This window comes from Macrobrachium nipponense, chromosome 27 (assembly GCF_015104395.2).
Source record: "Macrobrachium nipponense isolate FS-2020 chromosome 27, ASM1510439v2, whole genome shotgun sequence".
In the NCBI taxonomy this organism is placed as follows: domain Eukaryota; kingdom Metazoa; phylum Arthropoda; class Malacostraca; order Decapoda; family Palaemonidae; genus Macrobrachium; species Macrobrachium nipponense.
In genome coordinates this window covers 61,776,555-61,786,554 of record NC_087216.1, presented here as the reverse complement: position 1 = coordinate 61,786,554, position 10,000 = coordinate 61,776,555, and positions in this window count along the sequence as shown.

The window sequence follows — 10,000 nt, the reverse complement described above, 5'->3', positions numbered from 1 at the left end:
TAAAGGCACCCATATGAATGCAACCATTCTGCCTGCTTGTCTGATCTGTGATAGCAGGTCTATAGCTCTTCTCACTATGATATTTGATGCAGCTTTTCTTGGTGTTAGTGATTGCAGGGCACTCAGGCTATCTGTTGTTATTATGGCATTGTCCTTATTCCTATTTATGATACTCAGGGCAGCTGTAATACCTAGAAGTTCTGACTATAATATGGATGATCGTAATGACAGAGAGTATACCTCCTCTCATTTCTGATACACAGTTACCCCGCTTTCTGCTCTACCATCTTCCAGAAGTGATCCATCTGTATAATAATGTACCCGTTCCCACTGAATACTGTCCAGCCTCTGAAAATAGTCATCCTTCAGCAATGCAGGATTCATCTCTTCCTTTTTCCCTTTTAAAGCTGATAGCAATATCTCAGTCTCTTACTATTAGAGAATTTGAATCAGCCTTGAATAAATGTAATGAATCAGCTCCTGGACTGGATGATACAACATATTCACTGATTAAGCATACTCCTGAAAATACCAGACTTTTCATATTAAGCCTTATTAACAGAATTTACCGAGAACATATCTTCCCCAAGCTTTGGGAGAAGTTAAAATTACTGCCATTTGTGAAACCTGGAAAAGATCCATTGAAGACAGAAAATTATCGCCCAATTGCATTGACATCTTGTTTGTGTAAGATCATGGAAAAAATGGTGAACACACGATTGATGTGGTACTTGGAAAGAGGTAAATATCTGTCGCCTGCTCAATGTGGTTTTCGGAGTATGCACTCCACAACTGATGTATTGGTACGAATGGAATCTTCAATATGTGAAGCTTTTGCTGACAAGCAGCATCACATCATTGTGTTCTTTGATCTAGAGAAGGCTTATGATACAATATGGAGATATGGCATTTTGAGGGTCCTTTATGAATGTAACCTGAGAGGCAATTTGCTCCGCTTTACTAAGGCTTTTTTAAAAAGTAGGATATTTCAGGTTCAGGTTGGAGCAACAATGTCGGATGTGTTCAATCAAGAAGAAGGAGTACCACAAGGAAGTGTTTTAAGTGTAACCTTGTTTGCCTTGGTAATCAATGGGGTTTCTAAAATAATTCCCCCAGATATAACATATACCATTTTTGTTGATGACCTGTTGATTTCTTTTGCAGCATCAAGGATGGCAGTGGCTGAACGCCGCCTTCAGCTCTGCATTGATAATATAGTAAAGTGGGCTGAGGTTAATGGTTTTAGATTTTCTGCCAGTAAAACAGTAACTATGCACTTTTGTCGTGTAAGGGGAATCCACCCTGATCCAGATCTATTCATTCATAGGCAGAGAATTCCATGTGTTGGTGAAACAAGGTTTCTTGGCTTGATTTTTGATAGCAAGCTGATGACCTGGATTGCACATCTGAAATTTTGGCAATTATCGTTATTTATATGGAAATATCTCAAAAGTGATAAAAGCTACAATCATGAGTATTTTATTGTTGTATTCTACATACAAATGCGCACATTTTCATATATAATACTTCATGTAACGGCTAATTTACAATGGTACAAAAATTATGTCAAAGTGACGAAATAATTTCCGAGATGTGTCACAGATACTTTTAAGTGCGGCAAGAAAGAAATTCGCGCTTGGCGCACCTGCGTAACAATTGTAAACAAAACAACACTTGATCCGTGAACTCCCAGCATCCCCCAAGGCGCGTGATTCAAAAGTTTTAGGCTGGTAGGCCTATAAGTATTTTTCCCGCGAATTTTAAAAAAAACTTTTGTAAGTCGACGTAAAATACGTCCAGTCGGCACACGGGAGACAAAAAATGTCGACGTAAAATACGTCCAGTCGGCGTAAGAGGGTTAATCTCCTGTTTGTCTTCATCTGTTCGTGTTCTTTAATGGTGCCTTTTCCTTTTCTGAGACCAGTTTATCTAGTATTTTACTCTGTTCTACCAGCTGTTCACTTAAGACTTGTAAAGTTGTTCTGAGACTCATTTTCTCTTCTGCCTGCCTCAATATAGTCATTGAGCCTATTATTTAATACCATCAAGGGACTAACCTCTGTTTCTGGTCTGGGTGTTGTAGCTTCTGTAGTAGTCCATGCCCTAGGCAGGGTGGGAAATTTTCCCTACACATTTGACTCCCATTACTGGGAAGAGCATGTGGCTGACTCATGGTTTTGGGCACAAAATCTGCATCTAGCAGGACTCTTACACTTATCCCTGCCATGATTCCACCTAGAGCACTTTCCACACAAAATAGGTCTCTGCACATATTCTCTGATCCTGAGGGGATGGGGATAGATTGGAATTATCAGATGGTCTGGGATGTCTCCCTTCCACCAGCCTGTTATTTCACTATTTGTTCTGCTTCATTTATTCCATGCAAGTCCACTGATAGCAGGGCATGCTTCTTGTACTCGTTCCAGTGTCATATAGCTTGGATTAACATCTAGTATGATAACTTTTTTTTTTTGTCTTTCTTTACGTTCAGGTTGATATAACACTACTCCCTCATGTCCTGTAGTTGTTAGCACTTGTAAAGTTTCTTTTGCACTTACTAGCACTAATAGGCCCTTTTTCCCTTGGCAAGCTTTAATTGCATGTCCCTTATTATACACGTCAGATATCCACTTTTCTTTATCTTTTCCATTTCCAGTGTAACCTCGTGGGAAGTAGAGTGGAGTTGACTCCAATGATGTTAAGTTGTCAACATTTGCTATTGAATTGCTATTTGAACTATTAATTGAATCATTCCCATTTTTACTATTCTCTTTAATACAGTTATTTATTACAATTTCACCATGTCTAATCTCGTTAATTTTCTCAACAATGTTATCCTTCTGCCTTCTCATTTTTTTCCTGTGTCTTGGATTCATATTCTTTAAAATTATCATCATTCCCGATTTCCTGGTCATCCGTACTTTCGTCCGAAATTCCATGAAACGGGCTCAGTTGTTTTGACATACCTTTTGAGGGCTCCCCCATGCTGGTAGAGGGCAGCACGTGATCCTTCACGTGTGTTGGCTATCAAATTAAGAGAGAGTGAAGGTGTGAAAGGTATAGATTTGGCAGGTAGGGAGGATAGGGAGGAAAGGATATGGGGGGAGAAATGGCAACGGGCGAGGTTAAGTTTAACCAGCATATCAGAGGTCACTAGTTTAGGGATGGGAGGATGGGATGAGGCACACCTTGGAATTAAGGGTCACTTCTCACTGTCCTCATCGACGCGATGTTTACTGGCTGCTTTCGACACGATCCCTTTGTGTAGCAGATACATCAGAGGAAAAGAATACGACTGTTTTCACTTATATGACTTCATTTTATCACAATGCGTATCACAGCTGAAAATATTCTTCAACACCAAAGTAATTGTGATATATTTTTCACTTTGAGTTCCCCTATTGCAAGATACCAGTTATAAGTGAAATAAGCTTCTTGAGATATCGTAGTTGAGAATAAATCACTATCACAGAGCATTATGTCGTCAACAACGACGGCAGAAAAAAAAAAAAATTCCACCATGCATGCTATCCGCGTGATATGCTTTTTTACTCCATACAGTTCTGGGATCCGCAGGAGTGACGGGTACGATAAGTCCCGGAAATACCCAGCCTGAGAGGTGACCGTGACACGTCTGCCCTCCCTGACAAACAAACAAACAAATGTAAAAGAAGAAAAAAACATAAAGTTCTTCATACTCCACTTACCTAAAACAAACTGCTTAGCATACTTTCTTTTATACGCTTTTTTCTTGACTGCTGGATGTCCATACTTTCGTATTCCCCATATTTTGTATATCTTTCTAAGGAAGGCAACGAGAATAGATGTATTTTTTCCCTGAAAAATACAACGTCAGTTAGACATGTACTCTTTGGGAGTCTACCAAACTTCTAAACGACTGGCAACTTTTCCTTAGAGAGAGAGAGAGAGAGAGAGAGAGAGAGAGAGAGATTCCTTGTCAGTCTACTGTGACATGAAATGTTCGCATTTTTTATTCTCCATTTTAACAAAAGGCAAAGATGGAAACATATTCTAGGTACAATTCAGTAGGTGATTTTTTATGTTTATTTTTACAACATATAAAAATTAATCATTTTTGTTCCATTATAAGTAAATGAAGAGGAAAGAGGAATGTTCTATAAAATAAGGAGGAGGTTGAGTTATAGAGTACAAAGAAAGAAATGATGCAGGCACGCAGGAGATGAAGAATTTATATATTTATATATATATATATATATATATATATATATATATATATATATATATATATATGATTTACTTATATTTTTTAAATATATAAGTATATATATGGAATGTTATTCCATAGATATAAAAGACTAAAACTAAAGAGGTCAACCAGATTGCTTGCAGGAATGTGATCAGACCAGAGACGATAAAGTATGTAGGCTAAGATGACATGCCGTCACCTGTAGTCATTCAATTGTTTATAAACTTTAGTCCAAGCTTCCTGCTTGAGACAAACACTGTGACCTATAGCTCAAGCGGCCTACGTGATTAGTAACTATGTCATCTGATTGTATGTTTGTATGTTAGAGCTACTGTCTGCTTCCTTTATGATTTGTAACCAAGATGGTAGACAGAATAGAATTAGCCATCATCATTGGCAGAAGCGATCAAGCTATCGTCATTAGAAGACCTGTACAATCCTACTTGATCTTCACCATGTAATCTCAGAGAATATAAGTATTTTTTGTACTTCGTGGTTTCTACTAGAACCTCACATCATTGCCGAATCATCATGAGTTTAACACATCGTCGTCATAACCAAAGAAAATAATACCGACTTCATAAGTGATCTACAAACCCCAAGACACTCCAATGAATATGGAAGTGCAATACCAACCGACCTAGCATAAGATTATCGCAAGTCTAACATTACCTCATAGGGCACCTTATTATGCGAGGCAACAGCCCTAATATTGGTGGCAGATCACTAGAAGAGCTCTACAACGTCTTCCGAAGAAAAACCAGAATAATGAACAATGTATCATCAGAAGTCAACGACGACGAAAACAGCAGATTCTTCAAGAAACCTAGTATCATCGTTTAGTGAGCGACTTCAGAAAACAACAAGAACTCTTCAACGTCTTCCGAAGAACAACAAATAATGTATCATTACACAAGTCAACGACGACGAAAGCAAGAGATTCTTCAAGCAACTTAGTATCATCGTTTAGTGAGCGTTTTCAGTAGTGAATAACTTCAAGAAACAAACCCGACGTGTCCTTTTCCTACGGAACGCAAGCTTCGTCTCTCATTAGAATCATTCAAGAAAACATCGTTATTGAGTGTTTCCGGCACTTCAAGAAACAAACCGAACGCGTCTGCAGCATCGGATCTTCAAGGGCTCGAATCATCCAAACAACACGCACGGAAGAAACTGAAGCCAAACCAGTCATCCGCTAAACAGAGAAGGAGGGCCAAGGCCGTGTGTCGTTATCGGAACACCGTGACTTCCCACAAAAGAAAGCTAAGTACAATTTTTTATTCATTTAGAGTAACTGAGTGTTTACTTTGCAGGTCTAATTTCGTTATTCCTGTGGCTGAAGTTACGAGACATTCTTAATCTTACCTTTTTACAGAAGTTATCTACATCATTGAGATTTCGCTACTGCGAGTTTTTTATCTTTGAGTTTCTGTTTCCAGTTCTACTGAAATATCATAATCATATACTATGTTAATTTTATCATTTTGGGTGATTATTAATCCTTTACGTAACAAATCATATTAAACAGTGAATATGCGTTTACGCAGTGGACGTCTGTATTTATACAGATGCATAGATAGGGTCGTTAGGCACCGTAGTGATTAGAAAACACACAAAAACAAGTGGAACACACGTACAAATCTAGATAAATTAGAGGTAACACTATTTCGGGTCAGGACAATAAAGACTCCTGTGCAAAGTCCCGATCGCAGTTTTAGCCTTGAGTTTTTTGAGTTCTATGCATAAAATATCGAACCTCAATGACTCAACTTAACTTTAAAAAATACGGCTGGATTGCAAGGAATAACATGTCTGTAAAAAACTTTCATTAGGCTAAATGAGCTGACCAGGATCCCTAACTATTTCAAATTTTAGCAAAGAATGAAGTAAACAACAGCAAGTACAAACAGTTAATATTGAATGCAGTAGAGATAACTTGTCTTAATAGTAATCGCTCAGTTCCTAATAGTTCGTCATTCATGCATTCGTTGCTTTATACGTAACCAACAACAGAATGCTAAAAACACACAATACATTGCCGATGGTAAACAGTAGCCCTAAATATCAGAATCAAACAAAGCAAACTCGGTTACTGTGTCATCTAGTCAGACGGTCAGGGTCAGTTAAATCTGCCGAGTTTTCAAAGCAAAGCACATTCCACACAATAAGCGACTCTAGCAGAGTGGGAAAAGCAATGTTGGATCATTCATGCCAATATCTTTTTGAATTAAAAAGGATTTTTCCTATGAATCACACGAGTGTATCAAGTAATCAGAGCATGTTATCGTTTTTTTTTTAATACATAAGTTATTATAAGTAGTGGTGGATTAAGCTCGACTGTACGCGCCGTAAAAATTAGAATATCTTGTTTTATTCCTTTAGTACACGTAATATCCTGTATTTACGGACTCACTGTCTGTTGTTCGAACTTCCCTAATGAGAAGTCCGGATAAGCGAGCGCTTACAGATACCTCTATAGTTATAAAAAACATTGATCTGTATCTAGTGTAATTGTAAGATATCCATCTAGGGTATACAAAATATTATCTTACCTCCTGCAAAATAAGGCATGTTTATCAAAGGAAAATTCTATAAACCTTCAAACATATTAAAATCCGTTTGAACAAAAGAGACAGTTAATCAATAATAACTTATATATAGGAAACTATACATTTGTCTCATAAATCGTAACATTGTTCAAATGACCCAACAGAATTCTCCCACAACCGCAGTCGCAGTTTGCACGCAAAATCTCGAGACGCATGCACCCTCGAATGTCTTAGTGCGTAAAATGTAAAAAGACTTTGCTGGGAAATGAAATTTTAATCCTTCCCGACACTCTGAAATATAACGATTTCCGCGAACAAAGCCTATACACGGTTGACTCGCAGCAACAAGTTAAATCTAGTGATCCACAAACGTATACATATCGTGGATACGGAAGTTATAAATATCGCATTTTTTTTATTGTTGCTAATTTTTAATCCCGCCCTACCAGTCGTAGATGAATCTCTCTTATACTCTATCTAAAGTAATATCAGTAAAGTCATTCAAGCAGAGGTGATTCAGCAGAAATTTTTTTTTTATCTTTTATCTGAATACCAGGAAGTTTCTCCACTAGCGAGTGATCTCTGGGAGAAAAACGGATGTCATTGAAAACAAAATACGGTCTAAGGACAAACATAAAGCTATATATGTACCTTCGTATAGAACCAATGAAATTTCAAAATAGAGATAAATGACGAAGTTGAAAATGTTAGTAATAGGAGTCATTAGGAAATCAAATAAGCCCATATAACTTTTCCCTCAAACATCATGCCATAAAAGATCGGACTTGGCGTATCTGCGTAGATTGCTGTCGCTTAAACAAATTTTTCACCAAGCTTGGATTTCTTTAAAGGCTTTTACCAGATACCATTACCTAAGTGATTGTACCTCATACACCGTTTTCAGCACTCTCAGGGGACATTATCAATTTTTAACTATGCCTCCGGATTACGTTGCGCCCCAATTACAATATAGTGTTTGGAGACCTTTAGGGAATACCCAACATGCCTATTGGATGGTCTTGTAATCTTTTCTAATACCTTAGAAGTACATTCACATAAACTAGAGTTAGTGCTACAGAGACAAAGACAAATAATCTCAGAGAAAAATATCTAAATGTGAGTTTTTAAAAACCGAACATGTTTATCTAGGTTTTATGTGTCTAGTCAAGGTCTTAAAGTAGTCCATGGTAAGGTGTCGGCTATTCATAACTTCTGGTACCTATTAACATAAAAAGGGGATACAGCACTTTTGCGCTGTAGTGGGTATTACAATCGTATGTAAATATGTAACTCTTCAATCATGACAGCTCTTTTAACAGATCTTACGAAGAAGGGCGTAGATTTATTATGGTCTAAAAAGCATCAACAGGCGTTCGATATCTTAAAAGCAGAATAATGCAGCTCACCTAACTTAAAAAATCCCTGATTTAAATAAGGAATTTTTTTTTCTTTATTGCAACAGACGCCTCAGACCAAGGGGTAAGAGGGGACTACTTCAGCAATATGATAAACAGTTCTTTCCTATAGCTTTTCATTCACGTAAATTAAAGCCCTCTGAAAGTAAATATGCAGTAATAGGCAAGGAAGGGCTAGGTATCGTTAACTCACTAGTACATTTTAAGTTCATAATCTACGGCTATCCTATTAAAGTCCTTACTGACCATAAGTCACTTACCGAGTTTTTCAAAGGCTTTAATCACAGCCCCAAAGGAATTCGGTGACATATGATCATTCAGGTTTTGGAGCCAAGTTAAGATATCTACCTGGGAAAGCAAATATCATAGCTGACGCATTATCCCGCAATCCCGCACCATACTGCAAAGAACCATTAATTGGACTAAAAAATATAGAAACATCCGTGCCTATTGTTAAAACTGTATCTAAACAAGAAAATTCCTTAACCGAAGAGATCGCGAGCATTGAATATCTGGGTTGGAGCGCAGAACTGTTACAAACTGAACAAAGCAAGAGTCAACAGCGATAAGCAAAACAATAAACACTTCGAACGGAAATAGGGTCAACAGCTAAGCAAAACAATAAACACTTCGAACGGAAACAAGGGTCCGCAGCTAAGCAAAACAATAAATACTTTGAACGGAAACCCTAAAGCAAAAGTATATTTAAAGTATGTGTATCAGAATTATGTAATCAAATGTAATATTATATGTAGGTCCATGACGAGGAAAACCTGAAGAACACAGCAGATGACTAACAACCAGGTAGTAGTAATAATCTCTTTCATACCAATCGTCCTAAACTGGTTACATTCCGTCATCCAGGGTTCCCTATTATGTCACAGAAAGCCAAATCACTGTTTTACTAGCCTACAATGCTTACAGATATAAAAAGCACATAACTAATTGTAACATGTGTCATGAAAACAAGGGATACACTAAGACACCTGTCAGTTTAAGGGCCTATCCCGTGCCAAATCAATCAATGAAAGAATACACATAGAATTATTAACAGAATTACGAGTCTGACAGAGGAAATGAACACCTCTTAGTGTTAATAGTCGCCTTGATACGTTATATAGAATTAATAGCGCTAAAAACAAACACCGCAATTGAGTGCGCTAGGAATATTTATGAGTGCTAAATCAGTAAACATGGAATTCGACATATGATAATCTGACTCGGGTGGTGTAAATCAATAATAATCTCCCTAACTCGTTGTGTGAATTCCTTTCCATTAAGAAAACCAATAATATATTTTATCACCCAGAGTCAATCGGTTTGGTGGAATAACGGATAAATAAAAAAGTGTCAATGTCTTACGAGTTACATTCGTGATATTGGATCCGAACTGGATTATAGCAGTTCTCGCAGTTTTAAATACCTTTATCATTCATATATTGTATCTGTAGAAATGATACCACAAGTAGCTTTATACGGTACGCCGCTAGAACACTTTTCCACATATTCAAGCCAACCATTAATTTATCAAATATATATAAAAAAATATATAAATATAAGAAATAAAATAAATATGGATACAAGTGGAGTCGATATAATACACTCCGTAAGAAGTCGGAAGGGTTACAAATTATAACAAAAAAAGGAATCACGATAAAATCAATAAGCAAAAACGTAACCATAGGTTAATTAAATATCCAAATATATATGCGTAAAGATTTGTACTCTAACTTAATGCTTTATTAATGGCAAATAAGCCAAAAGTTCAAACACATATCAAAACCTACTGACATATTGTCTGTCCCGGT